Here is a 16402-nt window from a genome sequence, read left to right as displayed (position 1 = left end):
GCCACCATGGCATTTCTAGTTCACTTGAACTGTCGCGGGCTTTTACACAACTAAACTGATATAACTGACATTTTAAGTTCATTTTCTCCGGTTGCGTTGTGTCTCCAGGAGACCAATCTCGTGTTGTGTGTTGTGTTGGGTTTAATGGCGCATAAGCAGCTCAGGCTATCATGCGCCAAGCACAAGGTTGTAAATGGCGTACACTATTTATTCTACAGTTTCCGTAAAACATTTGCTTCCTTTAAAAAGCTAAAACACATGGTAGATCGACAAGTCCGCTTTCACCTAAAATCAAAGCTGGATGGAAAGGAATGTGTTCATCATAAAATCGAGTAAAATACTTTTTCCTTAGCATTTCAAATCTTGTGCACGAAAGTAAAACGTGGTTTATCGTGAGTTGCTGTCCGCATTCTTCACACAAAGGTTTGTTTTTTTTTTTTCTCAACAAAAAATTGTGCGTCATATGCGTGTGGCCAATGCGGAGACGGCATAAAATCACTTCTATAAAACGTTCTTGATTGCGACATGATTTCCATTCCCCTAAAGTGGGCTTCACCAACTGCAGTTTATTATTTACCTCCTTACTCCATGATGACTGCCATTCGTCATTTAGCTTGTTGTGCACCAGCATCATACAGTCTCTGTATGGCATGTCTATGTTCTTTATTCGTTTTCCATGGGCCTGGGCAGCGCAAAAGTCTGCTCTCTCATTGCCTCCAATGCCGACATGACTCGGGACCCAACAAAACGTTATTTTATGTCCTCGAGCAGAGGCTGCTGATATGTTGTGTATGATTTCTCCGAGTAGTGGTACAACTGCATTTTTGTGGTGAAGGGCTGTGAGAACACTTAAGGAGTGTGTGTATATAATACTGTTTGTAATGTTCTCGTTTACTATTTTGCTTACAGCCACTGCCAGAGCATAACATTGAGCTGTAAAAATACTTGCACACTGAGGTAATCTCACAGTTTTTTCCCATTTTCCATGCACTATTGCACTTCCTACGTGTTTTGTTGTCTTGGATCCATCCGTGTAAAATTGTGTGCAATTGTCATACTTTCCTTTAAGAGCTAGAAATTCTTGCAGGATGTGTTCAGGTGGTGTTTTATGTTTAGAAAACTGAGTTAGTGTGAAATCGCACACAACAGGAAGGCTGTACCATGGTGGCAGTGAATTTTGCCTTGATGCAATATTGGGGAGGGCGTTTAGTATTCCTAATTCTTTGCATTTATCCTCAAATCGAAGTAACAAGGGTTTGATTGACTGAGGCCTATTTTTGGACAATATTCTGGAGGCACATTTAGTGACAATGGGGTAGCATATATGTTTTGGTAGGGAGCGTATTTTCAGGATATATGAAAATGTGAGCATGGTCCTTCTAAGTTCTAGGGATGGTTCGTTGGTGTCTACATAAAGGCTTGCGATAGGTGATGTCCTATAAGCACCAGTAGAAAGACGCAAGCCTGAATTATGTACAGGGTCCAAGCGCTTCAAATATGAAGGTCTTGCTGATCCGTATACAATGCAGCCATAGTCTAGGCAAGAGCGAATGACTGTGCGGTAGATGTGTAAAAGGCACGTCCGGTCAGACCCCCAGTGTTTGCGTGAGAGGACTTTGAGTATATTCAGAGATTTGGAAGCTTTCTTTTTCAGGACGTTTATGAGAGGAAGAAAAGAGAGCTTCCTATCAAATGTTAAACCTAGAAATTTGTGTTCGTGTTTTACTGCTGGTGTGATTTCATTTAGGTAGATGGTGGGGTCAGTGTGCAGTCCTCGTCTAAGAGAAAAGAGAACAGCCACAGACTTTTGCGTGGAAAACTTGAAACCATTTTTATCTGCCCATGATGCCAGCTTATTTACAGTTAGCTGAATCTGCCTCTCACATGTAGTTACGTTTGATGATGTGCACGCAATTTGCAAATCGTCTACGTAAACTGAATACATAATGGATTTCGGTATTACTTTAGCTATAGAGTTCATTTTTACTATGAAAAGCGTGGTACTTAAAATGCACCCTTGGGGCACTCCAGTTTCTTGTGTGAAGTTTTTAGAAAGTACGGAACCAAGACGTACTTGGAAGGATCGATTATGTAGAAAGTCAGCTAGACATTTTAGCATCCTGCCGCGAATTCCAAGCTCTCCCAAATCTCGCAGGATCCCAAACCTCCATATGGTGTCGTAGGCTTTTTCAAGGTCAAAAAAGACGGCAAGGCAGTGTTGCTTATGTAGTAACGCTTCTCGAACTGTATTTTCGAGGCGGACAAGGTGGTCAGTAGTGGAACATGTTTTCCTGAAGCCACACTGGTGAGTGTCAAGCAGTTTTTGGGATTCGAGGACAAACATCAATCTTATATTTAGAATACTTTCAAAGCACTTTGCAAGACAGCTCGTCAGGGCTATTGGCCTGTAACTACCTGGAGAATTTGGAGACTTTCCAGGCTTCAAAAGTGGCACTACAATGGCCTTCTTCCAGGACTCAGGAATTTTTCCGGATATCCAGATTTTGTTAAACAGTTTTAACAATGCTTCTACAGAGGTTTCTGATAAATGGGCTAACATTTCGTAGTGCACATCATCAGGTCCTGGTGCAGTGTGTTTGCCAGCTGACAGTACTCTATGTATTTCTTCTAGTGTAATTAAAGCATTAAAAGGTTCATTCATGCTACCAGTCATTGGGAGTTTTTGTTTTTCAACTGTTGATTCATACTTTAAAAAAGATTGTGTATAGTGCGTAGAGCTTGAAACTGCAGCAAAATATTCTCCCAATATGTCTGCTTGTTCTTCTATACTGGTTTGTGCACCAGAGGTTGTGAAAAATGGAACTGTGAAGGGGGAGTACTTTCCATCTAGTTTGTGTACTTTTTCCCACATGTCCTTGGATGTAACTGAGCTGTTGATAGAAGATACATACCTCTGCCATGATTGCTTTTCAGCTGTGCGGCGGATATACCGAGCTTTAGATTTTGCCTTCTTGAAATTTATCAGGTTTTCATGTGTTGGGTAGCGGCGTAAAATTCCCCCTGCTTTATTTTGTTCCTTTTTTGCTTTTCTACATTCTTGCGTATACCGTGCTTTACGATTTTGTCGCACCACACCGGAAGTCCGTGGAATGGCTAGGTAAGCGGCGGCAATAATACGTGCTGTGAAAGTTTCATTTAATTTATCCACATCAGAACTGTCCGAAAAGATTTCTTCTAGGGCAGCTTCCTCGCGGAAGAGCGCCCAGTCGGCCAAATTTAGCTTCCAGCGCCGTGGTTTTGTTAGGGTGATTGATGGTGATGATGCTAGGCTGATAATGACTGGAAGATGATCGCTTCCATAGGGGTTGTCAAGGACGTCCCATTTAAAATCGGTAAAAACACTTGGTGAACAAAAAGACAAATCTAGGCAGCTGAATTTGCCAGTGCTTGGAGAGCAGTATGTGTGTTTCCCCGTATTTAACAAACAGACATTGTTGCACAGAATAAAACTTTCTAAAACCTGACCTCTGACGTCGGTTTGTCTGCTTCCCCAAAAATAGGAGTGAGCATTAAAATCCCCAACTAAAAGATATGGCTCTGGTAGTTGTATTAAAAGAGTTTCTAAGTCATGAAGTGTAACGGTTAGATGAGGGTCAATGTAAATGGAGCATATTGTTATGGCTTTAAAATGGAGCACTGTGACTGCAACTGCTTCGTATGTGGTTTTAAGGTCGATTTTTCGGGTTGGAAAACCACCTTGGACCACAATAGCAGTGCCGCCTGAGAGTCTGCTTGGGTTCTGTCGATCGCAACGAAAGACTTGATGCTTTTTAAGGATTTTTTTATTCTGTGGTCCAAGGTTTGTCTCCTGGAGACACAATGCGACTGGGGAAAAAGAACCTAATATATCTGTTATGTCAGTGTAATTGTTTAAAAGTCCACGACAGTTCCAGTGAACTAAAAATGCCATAGTAAAATATTAGTTGAGGATGGTTTAAAAACCTAGGCAGTTGGGTCCTTTGGACCTGTTATTGGGAATTTGTCCCTTCGTTTTCGCTCGAGAGAGCTTTGCCGCCGCTGACGCGGCGGCGAGGAGGGAGATGTGTCCATCACATCCTCAGATGTGTTGGACGTTCGTGCAGAAGGCACAGGTGCACTTGTTTTAGGCCTTGCCCCTTGGGACAAGGCCTTCGGGCCCGCTGACCTGGGGGTCAGCGCAGCCTGTTTTGGGGGTAGTGGAGCAGCACCAGCTACTTCCACCAGGGGCGCGGATGGCACCACCCCAGACTCATTTTTCGTTGCCTGGGTAGGTGCTGAAGACTCCTGTGGTGCCGCGCCCTGCTGCGCCACAGAGAAATAGGAAGGGTGTTGGATTGAATATCGTTTGCGTGCTTCGGTGAACGTGATGTTTTCTGTTACCTTTAGAGTGATTATGTCCTTTTCAGTCTTCCACACCGGACAGCTACGCGAATAAGCAGGATGGTTGCCCTGACAGTTTGCACAGAGATGGGGTTGAGCTTGACAGTAATCGGTTTGGTGCTCATGTGCAGCACACTTTGCACAAGTGAGTCGGCCTCGGCAGCTCTGAGCACCGTGACCGTACTTCTGGCAGTTAAAGCAACGTCGTGGGTTCGGAATGTATGGTCTCAGGTTGAGTTTTGTGTACCCCACCTCCACAGACTCGGGGAGTACGCTCAGTGCAAAGGTAAGGACAAAGTGTTTAGTCTCGATTTCTTTGTTGTCACGTCTTATTTTTATTCGGTATACATTTGTCACGTGTTGCTCTTTCAGCCCTTCCAGCAACTCCTCCTCTGTCATGTACTTTAAATCTTGGTCAGAAAGAACACCGCGAACAGTATTCAAAGAACGATGTGGGCTAATCACAACAGGAATGTCACCAAAAGCGCTGACTCCTGAGAGTTTCTCATACTGATGATGATATAAAAGTTCCAACAGCAGGTCTCCATTTGCAAGCTTCTTGATTTTGTAACCCTTGCCTATAGCTTCAGTCAGTGTCTTTGCAACAATGAACGGTGAGGCTTGTCTTGCTGTCTTTTCTGAGTGCTCACTATGAAGTACATGAAAGTGTGGGAAGGTGCTCTTCGTTTTCAAAAAGAACTGGGCAGTTTGGTCGGTGCGCCCTCGTTTCGAAGGAGGGCGATCAGTTGAAGAAGAAGAGGAAGCCATAAAAAAAGTATATTGTTCGGCTGCGGTGCCAGCCACCCACCATGGAGCCCAACGAGGGGATGGGACAGGAGTTGGCAATCAAGTCCTGCCCACGCCAGCTGTACACCGTAACTATAACCCAATATGGCGTAACTCAGGGTGGTTAGCCACACAAGGTTAACCCTCGCCGCCTGGAAGTAGGAAGAAACGAAGAAAGGTAAGAGAAGACAGGAAAGTTGTAAGAGAGGGGATAGGAAAGTGAAAGATGGAGGGGAGGACAGGAAAAGGCGACTGCCGATTTCCCCCGGGTGGGTCAGCCCGGAGGTGCCGTCTGTGGGAAGCGTGGGCCAAAGTGATGTGTTGCCTCCGCCGAGGGGCCTTAAAGGTCCAAAACACTCGGCATCGGCTCAACCACCAGGATCCCTTTTTCCCCAGACACGGCGATGCCACGCACGGCTAAGCGTGGGTGCTCGGGGTCCGTGGTGTCGCACAGCACACGCAAACATCTGCTTTAACAGATGCCCCCTGCGGGGAGACCAATCTCGGACCAGAGAACAAAACCTTTCTTAAAAATATCAAGTCTTCCGTTGTGACAGACAGAATTCAAGCAGACTCTCTGGAGGCACTGCTATCCTGGTTCAAGGTGGCGTTGCGGCACGAGGAATCAACCTTAAAACCTCAGTTGTTGTTGCAGTCACCGTGGTGCATTTTAAAACAATAACAATATGTTCTTTATACATCGCACCTCATTTCACTATCACACGTAATGATTTACAAGCAATTTTAATGCAACTACCGGAGCCATATATTTTAGTAGGCGATTTTAATGCTCGTTCATCCTTTTGGGGAAGCGAAAAAACGGACGCAAGAGGTCAGATTTTAGGAGATTTTATTCTCAACAACAATGTTTCCCTCCTGAACACGGGCAAACACACTTACTGTTCTTCAAGCACTGGAAAAATGAGTTGCATTGATTTGTCCTTTTGTTCACCAAGTCTTTTCACTGATTTTAGATGGAATGTTATTGACAACCATTATGGAAGCGATCATCTTCCCATCATTATCAGTTTAACATCGTCACCATTAATCACCTTTACTAAACCACAGCGTTGGAAACTGTATTTAGCCGACTGGGCACTCTTCCACAACATGCCGCTTTAGAATTTTCGGACAGCCTCGAGGTCAACGAGCAAAATGAAAAGTTCACAGAATGTATCATTGCCGCTGCTCATTTAGCCATCCACCAGACTTCGGGAATAGTACGAAGGAATGAAAAGATATGGTATACAAAGGAATGTAGAGAGGCCAAAAAGAAGCAAAACAAAGCCTGAGGAACTTTTCGTCGATACCCTCACAGGAATATCTAATTAAATATAAAAAGACAGGGGCTAAGGCTCGAAATATTCGACGTGATGCTGAAAAAAGATCTTAGCGAGGTTATGTTTTCAATAAACAGTTCCGTCACAGCAAAGAAAATGTGGGAGCAAGTCCGCAAACTCGATGGCAAAGTCTCTCCTTTTGCAGTTCCTTTCCTTACACCCCCTGATGCACAAACAAGTATACTCGAGCAGGCTGACCTATTGGGAGAACACTTCTCTCATGTTTCTAGTTCCCTACACTACACAGACTCCTTCTTAAAGTATAAAAACACAGCAGAAAAAGAGACTTCCTACAAATGGTTACACCAACGAGCCCTAGAATAACTTAATTACAGTTCAAGAACTCCATAGAGTATTAACTAATGGCAGGAAAACTGCACCAGGCCCCGATGAGATACACTATCAAATGCTAGCCCATCTGTCCGAACCTGCAGTAGAAGCAATCCTGAAATTTTTTAACAAAATCTGGGTGTCAGGCAAAATGCCTGATGCTTGGAAGAAGGCTGTCATTGTACCATTCCTGAAGCCTGGAAAACTGCCAAACTCTCCTACTAGTTACAGGCCAATAGCCCTAACTAGCTGCCTTGTCAAACCATTCAAAAGCATAGTCAATACAAGGTTAATATTCATTCTTGAAGTTCGTGAACTCCTTGATGCCAACCAGTGCGGCTTCAAAAGAGCTTGTTCAACACTGGATCATCTAGTTCGGCTTGAAAACACAGTCCGACAAGCCTTCATACATAAACAGCACTGTCTCGTAGTTTTCTTTGATATGGAAAAAGCGTGCATTGAAATATCTAGAGTGGAAAACAGACCTTTGTATTTGGCCTTCCTGGACATAAACGGGGCGTACGACAGCGTAAGCAGGGAACTCCTGTGGAACATATTAAAAGAAGGTATCGGTTATGAGATAATAGAGTGCCTACAGGAAATATGCCGGGATAACAAGGTACAAATTACGTGGGAAGGAATAAGAAGTACGGAGGATGTCAAAGTATGCAAAGGATTAAGACAAGGCTGTCCTCTATCACCGGTGCTGTTCATGCTTTATATGAGAAACCTGGAACGGAGGATACAAGACAGTAACCTAGGTTTTAACCTGTCATATAGATTAGGTGGAAAGGCGGTGGAGCAGCGCCTCCCCGGTTTGATGTATGCAGACGATATTGTGCTGCCAGCTGAGAGTCTGGAAGAATTGCAAACTCTAGTTAAGTATTGCGGAGACGAAGGGGACGCTCTAGGCTTCAGTTTCAGCGCAGTTAAGTTGGGTCTGATGATTTTCAACGGCTCAACTGATCAGGGTCTTAAAATACAAGGCCATGAAATACCTAGAGTAGCAGAATATAAATATCCTGGGTATGGGTAAACGAAGGATTGGCATACATTGGAAAGCATGAGCAATACTTAAGGCCAAAGGGCGAAGGAATGCCGGGATAGTGAAGCATAAGGCATTCTGGGGATACAATAGGTATGAGGTTTTGAGGGGTATTTGGAAAGGAATTATGGTGCCCGGACTTACTTTCGGAAATGCCGTTTTGTGCCTGAAATCAGAGGTACAGTCGACATTAGAAATGAATCAGAGATCCGTTGGACGATTAGTACTAGGTGCCCACGGCAAAACTACAAATGAGGCGGTACAGGGAGATATGGGCTGGGCATCTTTCGATGTACGGGAGACTCGGAGTAAAATATTATATGAGGAACGCCTGAGGAAATTGGACAGTAACAGATGGGCAGCTAAAGTATTTAAATACCTGTACTTAAAAAGCGTTGACTCACAATGGAGGAAAAGAACTAGGAAACTAACTAGTAAGTATGCTAGTCACAAGGACGGAGAAATAAAGAGCATTAAGCAACAGGTGAAAACCACAGAAGTTAAAAATTGGATAAATTCGATGGAAAAGAAACAGAGTGTGGAATTATACCGAAAGTGGAAAATTCAGATCAGGAAGGAAGATTTCTTTGATAACTCAAGAACCATGCTTTTTGAAGCTAGATCAGAATGCCTTAGAACACGCAGCTACAAAAAGAAATTTAACAATGGAGATGACGCATGTGCTGTATGTGGTAACTCCAGTGAAACAATTGACCATATTATACTCGAATGTAATGGTATTCATCCGGAAGTTGAAGCAGCCGCAATCACTGTTCCTGAAGCTCTGGGGTTTAGAGATAACAGTGGCCGGGTGAACAAACCGGCGGTGGAAACTAGCAAAAAACGACTGGAAGACTGGTGGCTTAAAAGCTGAGAAGTGACATAATGTTAGTAATGTAGGAATAAAAATTTAATAAATGGAAGATGGTTTAGTTAACCATTCTAAATCAACAATTAAGATATAGGGAGAAACATGAGCATGATAGCTACTGCCACCACCCCGTTTCAAAGGGGACGCTCCTATATTCCATCCATCCATCCATCCAGCATCGCCTATAGAAACTGAGGCACCTGGAAGTTAGCACCAAATAGTAACTCATCTTTGAAGCCAAGTGTAAACAATTTAAATATGCATGCAAGGTTACAAACTGAATATGGCAGAGCAGCAAGATTAGTAATACCTCATGATGACATTGAACTCGGCCGGAGTCGGATGATCATTGAACCTACCTGGCTGTCTCACAATCCTGAAACACCGTTCAAGGCAATCTTGGCTGACGTGCGCAGTCATGGGGTACTTATATCCGACTTTCCCCTTGAGGTAGTCGAGTAGGCTTATTGTTTAACTGAGCGTCACAGGCAGGCAAACTGACGCGCTCCTGCTTAAAAATCCAAGCCTTTTTGCACGGCCCTCCCAACGATCCAGAGAGTGCAGCATTTAAACCAATGTTTTCTCATTCCTGCTGCCAGGTCTGAAACGCCATTACGGATTACACATAAATTGATTGGTTGACAACTGAGAGAAATGTGTCATTGAATTTGAGCCTGCCTTAAGCCTTCCACTGGGAATCTGGATGTCATGGCGTAAGTAAGATCAGCCATAAGCCCAATAAACATTTTTGTCAGGTCGCTGTTTGGGTAGCTGTTCTCAATTTGCTCTTTGTAGAAGGCCCAGGCATTACTAACAGGGGCGCTAAATACTTCAAAAGCAATGTCTATCCTCATCTTCTCAAACCTATTAAGAAATATATGGGACCTCATAAGCTTTGGTGCAACCTTCAAGGTGACACTGCCACTGTCCAGCCTCCACATTGCTGAATTGTGTTCCCAGTGAGCGTCTAAAATGGTGAATATCGCATCAGAAATGATAACAATGAGGAAACTTTTATGAATATGTGCCAAATATTCAGACAGTTTCTGAAAGCATACCCGTCCATTGTGGGTGTTAAAACCTTGTTTCTTCATCATGTTGCGCACACATTTGACAAGATGTGGGAAATCGGATATGTTGTGTTTTGTTGGGTTTTTTGGCGCATAATCAACTAAGGCTATCATGCGCTAAGAGCAAGGTTAATTTGTTTTGTGAAAAATGGGGGAAACCGGGTGTGTTTAAACTAGTTTGTTTAGAAAGTCTCCTTTTAGGGAACGGGCTGCGTTGGTTTTTATGGCGCATAAGCTGCTAACGCACTGATGTGGAAAGCATGAAGTTTTATTCTGTTTACTGATGCACACTAGATTTATTCTACAGTTTGTGAAAAACATTTGCTTCCCTTAAAAAACTGAAAGCACACGACAAATCTACAATTCCATCCTCGCTTAAAATCAGTTTTAGGTGAAAAGGAATGTGTTGGTTGTAAAATGGGGAAAAATATTTTTCCTTAGTGTTTCGAGACCTGTGCATGAGAATAAAACGTGGTTAATAGTTAGTTCTCCACATTCTTCGCTTGAGGTTTGCCTTTTTTTGTCAGCAGAAAATTATGTGTCAGGTGTGCGTGTCCAATGCGGAGACGGCATAGTATTACATCTATGAAGCGTTCCTGGTGCCGGCACGACATCCATTCTCTCAAAGTGGGCTTTGCTAGGTGTAGTTTGTTATCCACTTTATTATTCCAGGAAGACTGCCATTTTTTTTTGTTTGCGATGTACAAGTTGCACACAGCCTTTATATGGTATGTTTATACACTTCATTTGCTTGTCACGGGCTTTCGCAGCACATGTGTCTGCTCTCTCGTTGCCTTTAATGCCCACCTGACTCGGGATCCAGCAGACTTTTATGATATATCCTCGAGCAATGGCTGTTGCTGTATCGTGCATTATGTCTCCGAGTAACGGAGCGGCTGCTCTGAGAACGGCTAGGGAGTCTGTAAATAATGCTGTTTGTAACATTCTCTTTTAATATTTTCTCTATGGCAACAGAAATGACGTGGGATTCAGCAGTGAAAATAGATGCACAGTGTGGAAGTCATTATTTCCTCGGAATCTCCTGGCACAACTGCACTTCCCGTGTACACAGCTGTTTTCGATCCATCGGTAGAAGACTCTGTGAAGCTTCTGTATTCCTCCGGAAGTTTAAGGAATTCCTGAATAATGTGCTCTTGGGGGGCTTTAGTCATTGGAAACTGTGTGATAGTGAGGTCACAGATTGTGGGATTATTGTACCATGGCAGTAGAGGGCTGCTGTTTTGAGCTATATCTGGTAATGTGTCCAGAATATGGAGTTTGCAACATATCTGTTCGAACCGCATTATCAATGGCCTCGTTGCTTGAGGTCTATTTGTGAAAATGACTCTGGAGGGGCAAGTTGTGACTATTGAATAGCACAGGTGCTTTTTTTTGTGACAATATTCTTAGGACATATGCGCATGTAAGTAAGGCTCGTCTATCTTTCAATAAAGACTTGTTCGTTTCCACATAGAGGCTAGGCACAGGAGAGATTCTGTATGCACCACAAGCAAGGCGGAAGCCTAAGTTATGCACTGGGTTTAATTTTTTAAAGTATGATTGCCTAGCTGATCCATAAACTATGCTTCCATAGTCCAAGCTGGAGCGCACAACAGAGCGATATATATGCAAAAGGCATGCCCTATCAGATCCCCAATGTTTACGTGAAAGGACCTTCAGGATGTTTAGGGATTTGGAGGCTTTCTTCTTTACTGCTTGTATGTGGGGGAGCGAAGTGAGTTTTTGTCAAAAGTAATGCCTAAGATTTTGTGGTTATTGTTTACGGGAAATTTGATTTCATTTAGGTGTAAGGTAGGATTGGGCTGTATGCCTCGTTTGAGCGAGAACGTAACTGCCACTGTCTCCTGCGGAGAAAATTTAAACCCATTTTCACTGGCCAATTTTGTTAGCTTATTTATTGTTAATTGGATATGTCTCTCACATGTGGACATGTTGCATGATGTGTAGGCTCTTTAAAGGTCGTCCACATACAGTGAGTACATTATGAAATTTGGTATTACTTTACTAATCGTATTCATGTTTACAACGAAAAGTGTGGTGCTTAAAATGCACCCTTGGGGCACGCCATTCTCCTGCAGAAAGGTTCTTGACAAAGTGGTCCCAAGACGTACTTGAAACGAACGATGTGACAGAAAGTCACTTAAAGGGACACTAAAGACAGCCAAAGATGGTATGAAAATCTAATAAACTACATTTGGTGACACTGTCGCCGCATATCCGGCAGCAAAAAATCGAATAATTGCTGAGATATTGCGATAAGAAGTTGAGGTTTTTTCTTGTTCCCGCCGGTCGAATTCAAACTGTGGCCTCCAACTACGTAGTTGGAGTTGAGTGACGCACGCTATGACGTAAGCGGAGACTCCGTGATAGCTAGCGAGCCGGCGCGGCCCGCGGCGTCGCATCCCTCAAGGGCCAACTTGGCAACAGCGTACTCGCAATGACGGCCTCAGCCGAAATAAATAAAACGACGAAGAGAGTAATTTACCGAGCGATGGGCCCATAAATGAAGAAAAAAAAAACATAGAGCGCTTGCAATGCACAATACTTTACATGTTTTTCAAGCTTTTGCGCTCCTTCTTGCACTGTGTATAAACAAACCGAGCCCTCGGTCATCGCAACGCTTCCTGACATGTTTACATACAAATAAGATTTAGTTACCAGCAAAGTAGTGTCCTCGCTGCTGCGCTTGTCAGTTTTCAAGCTTCGTCGCACTTTTTTCCTTCAAGGTTTGTGCTACAGCTCCGTGTTCAGCGAAAATTACGTCCACGGTAGCAGAACATGACCGAAGTGCCGGCGCCACTACATTTGCCAGCGCTGTGAAATTCCACATGTTAAAATGGATCCAGTGCACAATATAGTGCGCATAGGCATCCAGAACATTAGTTGCAAGACGTGAGAGCAGGCAGCATGCGCCGATGATCAAGAAGTTGTAATTTTTAGACCGGCAGCAGAACACTTTATTGTAAATGGGGTTATGACATAAAAACTAGAAATATTTCTAAGGTTCTTGTGGCGCGGCGTAGCCGAGCGGTTAGCGCCGAACGTTACGGTGCAAGCAGTAGCGAGTTCGACTCTTACCGCTTCTGGCGTTTTTTTTTTCTTTTACAAATCGATTTTTTTTAACTTTTTGTAATGTATTTCTGGTGCTTCGTTATTTTTAGTTTTTACTTTTTACCCGAGGCCCTTTTTTTTCGCCGGGAGACGAGCGCAATATATCGACGCTCTCCTCCTTGGTATGAGCGGCAAGTATGCCCCTTTTGTTTACGACGCCTGCAAATTGCATGTTGAAGGTCTTGTTGACGCAGTATATGTTGGTCAGATGTGCCATGATTTAGTGTACAATTGAATGATAATGCGTTTTTCCTTCGGTACTTAGCATATGTAGGCTTTTCGTGGCGTACGTAGCTGCAGTCAAGCGGTCAGGTCGCAGTCGAAGCGGCAACGGCGGCGATATGTTGGCGCAGAAGTGTGAACGAAGGAGTGTATCGGCGGTAGCGGATTTCGCTCGCTCGTGCCTCCGAATGCTCAAATGGGAACCATCAAGGCGCATCTGCTGCTCCAAGCTCGTAATTCAGGCGCTGCAGGTTCAAACAAACTATCCGAGTGCTCACGAAATGCCTGAGCCAAAACATAACCAAAACTGAAGTGGGCGCCTGCGGCACCTCCAAGTATATTTTTGTATTTTCCTTGCAACGTTTACGTTGTCTTTTCGCCGTCGTTTACGTATGATAAAAGCGTGTTATCATCTTTGAGAAAAAACGTACTACCGCATTCAAACATGCAACGTAATTCGCATTTGTCAGCCTCCGGGATCCCTAGCGCGTCACGTGATTTGTAGTTGCGAGCCTCGGCCGTTTGGCTGTGGTGGCGATACCTGTATTTCTGTTATTCTTCTTTACTACCTTATAACAGCTCTGTTTTCAGTAAGAGTGGTCTTTTTGTAATCAGGAACTGGCATTCTATCGATGCAAACCCACTTCCTTTCTCTCTTTAGTGTCCCTTTAAAACCTTTAGCATTCTGCCACATATGCCTAAATCTGCCAGGTCGCGCAATATCCCAAATCTCGAAGTTGTATCATATGCCTTCTCAAGGTCAAAGAAAACGGCAAGGCAATGCTCTCTGTGTATAAAAGCCTCTCTGATAGTGTTTTCGAGACGCACTAGATGGTCAGTTCTTGAGTATCCTTTTTTAAAAACCACACTGGATAAAAGTTCATTAGGTTGTAAAACAAAAGTTAGTCTGATCTTTAAAATACTTTCAAAGGATTTTGCTAAACAGCTGGTGAGAGCAATGGGCCTATAACTACCAGGAGATGTCGGCTCCTTGCAGGTTTTCAAAAATAGTACGACAACAGCTTTTTTCCACGCCTCTGGCAATTTTCCTACGACCCAAAAGTTTTTAAAAATTTTTAATAGTGCCTCTATAGCAGGTTCGGATAGGTGGGCGAGTATTTCGTAGTGAATTTGGTCAGGACCAGGTGCAGTTTGTTTATCGGCAACTAGGACATTTTTTTATTTTTTTTGTAGTGGAATTAGGCTATTATAAGGTTCTTTTGTACCTCTACTTGTAGGGAGTTTTTGTGTCCCTGCTGTGTTTTTGTATTTTAGGAATGTTTGCGTGTAGTGTGATAAACTGGAAACTGCAGAAAAGTATTCGCCTAAAATGTCGGCCTGCTCCTGTATAGTTGTCTGTACTCCGGGGGCTGTTAGAAGGGGAATGGTAAATGGAGAGTAGCTGCCATTTAGCTTTCGAACCAGTTCCGACATTTGTTTTGATGTTGTTGAGCTGTTTATTAAAATTACATAATTCTGCCAGGAGGCTTTTTCGGCTCGGCACGGATGTAGCGGGCTTTGGCTCTTGCTTTTTTAAACTTTACGAAATTGTCCTGTGTTGGGTAGTGGGGAAAAATTCCCCATGCTTTATTTTGTCTCTTTTTTGCTTTTTTACGTTCTTTTGAATTCCAGACTGTGATTTTGTTTCACCACTCCAGAGGACTGAGGAATTGCTATGGGTGCAATTTCGAAGGGTACAATTTGTGTAAGCATCATTTAGTTCATCTATATTATATTTATCTGAAATAATTTTTTCTAGGCTCGCCTTCTCTTGGAACAGTGCCCAATCGGCTAAATGCAGCTTCCAGCGTCGTGGCTTGGATGGGATGATTTGCAGTGAAGATGTTAAGCTGATCAGTACAGGTAAGTGATCACTTCCGAATGGATTATCTAATATGTCCCATTTAAAATCTGTAAAAATAGAGGGTGAGCTGGGGGAAAAATCAATACAGCTCATTTTTCCTGAATTAGATGAATAGTAGGTTGGTTTCCCGGTGTTAAGGAGACATATATTATTACATAGTATACAATCCTCTATGATTTCGCCTCTCGTATCTGTGTTTCTACTGCCCCAAAAGATGGAATAAGCATTAAAATCTCCTATTATAAATGGCTCTGGAAGCTGCTTTAAGAGATCTTCCAATTCATGAATACTAAATTTAAGGTGTGGCTCCAAGTATATGCAGCACACAGTTATTGTTTTCAATTCTCTAAGGTCACCGCTATAGCTTCAAACTTAGTGTTAAGTTTGTGTTCTCGAACTGCTACTCCATTTTTTACTATGATGGCAACGCCACATGAGAGCCTGAGAGCCTGCTCTCGGTCGCGACGGAAGACTGTATAGTGTTTGAACATGTTCTCATGCTTGGGACCTAAATTTGTTTCTTGCAAGCACAAGGCTAGTGGTGAGTGAGTGGCCAATAAGCATTTTATGTCATTCATATTAGTTAAAAGTCCTCTGCAGTTCCATTGTATAAACCCCACCTCGTATTAAATGAGAAGAGAAGGCTAAGTTTTGTTTTCGGGCCCTCTGATTCGGGGCTTATCTCTTTTTTGTCGATCCAAGAAGAAGAATGAAAGTAACAAAATTCCCATAAAGAAAGGTGTTAGGCAAGGAGACACAATCTCTCCAGTACTATTCACAGCTTGTTTAGAGGAAGTATTCAGAAACTTGGAATGGGAGCAGTTAGGGATAAGGGTAGATGGAGAATACCTCAGTAATATGCGATTTGTTGATGACATTGCTTCGCTAAGTAACTCGGGGGATGAACTGCAAATAATGATTGATAACCTAGACAGGAAAAATAGAAAGGTAGGCTTGAAAATCAATATGCCGAAAATTAAGGTAATGTTCAAGAGCCTCGAGAAGGAACAGCAGTTTACGTTCGGTAGCGAAGCACTGGAAGTAGTAGGCGAATATGTCTACTTAGGACAGGTAGTAACCGCAGATCCGGACCATGAAAAGGAAATAACATGAATAAGATTCGGATGGAGCGCATTTGGCAAGCACTCGCAGATTATTACTAGCAGCTTACCGGTATCGCTCAAGAGGAAAGTATACAACAGTTTCATCTTGCCTGTACTCACCTATGGGGCTGAAACGTGGAGGCTACCCAAGAGAGTTCTACATAAGTTGTGGACAACCCAGAGGGCTATGGAACGAAAAATGGTAGGGGTAACATTACGAGATAGAAAGCGTGCAGAGTGGGTCAGAGAAATAACTCAA

At 43.2% G+C, this 16402-nt stretch overlaps 1 pseudogene; it reads right to left on the bottom strand.

The window, feature by feature from the left end:
- Positions 1-9018: 9018 nt before the first annotated feature.
- On the bottom strand, positions 9019-9846 carry LOC146177453 (uncharacterized; annotated as a pseudogene).
- Between the last annotated feature and the right edge of the window lie 6556 nt (positions 9847-16402).

The sequence above is a fragment of the Amblyomma maculatum genome, chromosome 10, assembly GCF_055883805.1.
Source record: "Amblyomma maculatum isolate TAMU_Amacu chromosome 10, ASM5588380v1, whole genome shotgun sequence".
Taxonomy (NCBI): domain Eukaryota; kingdom Metazoa; phylum Arthropoda; class Arachnida; order Ixodida; family Ixodidae; genus Amblyomma; species Amblyomma maculatum.
The sequence above is the reverse complement of the archived record's forward strand: the minus strand, read 5'-3'. Positions and strand labels throughout refer to the sequence as shown.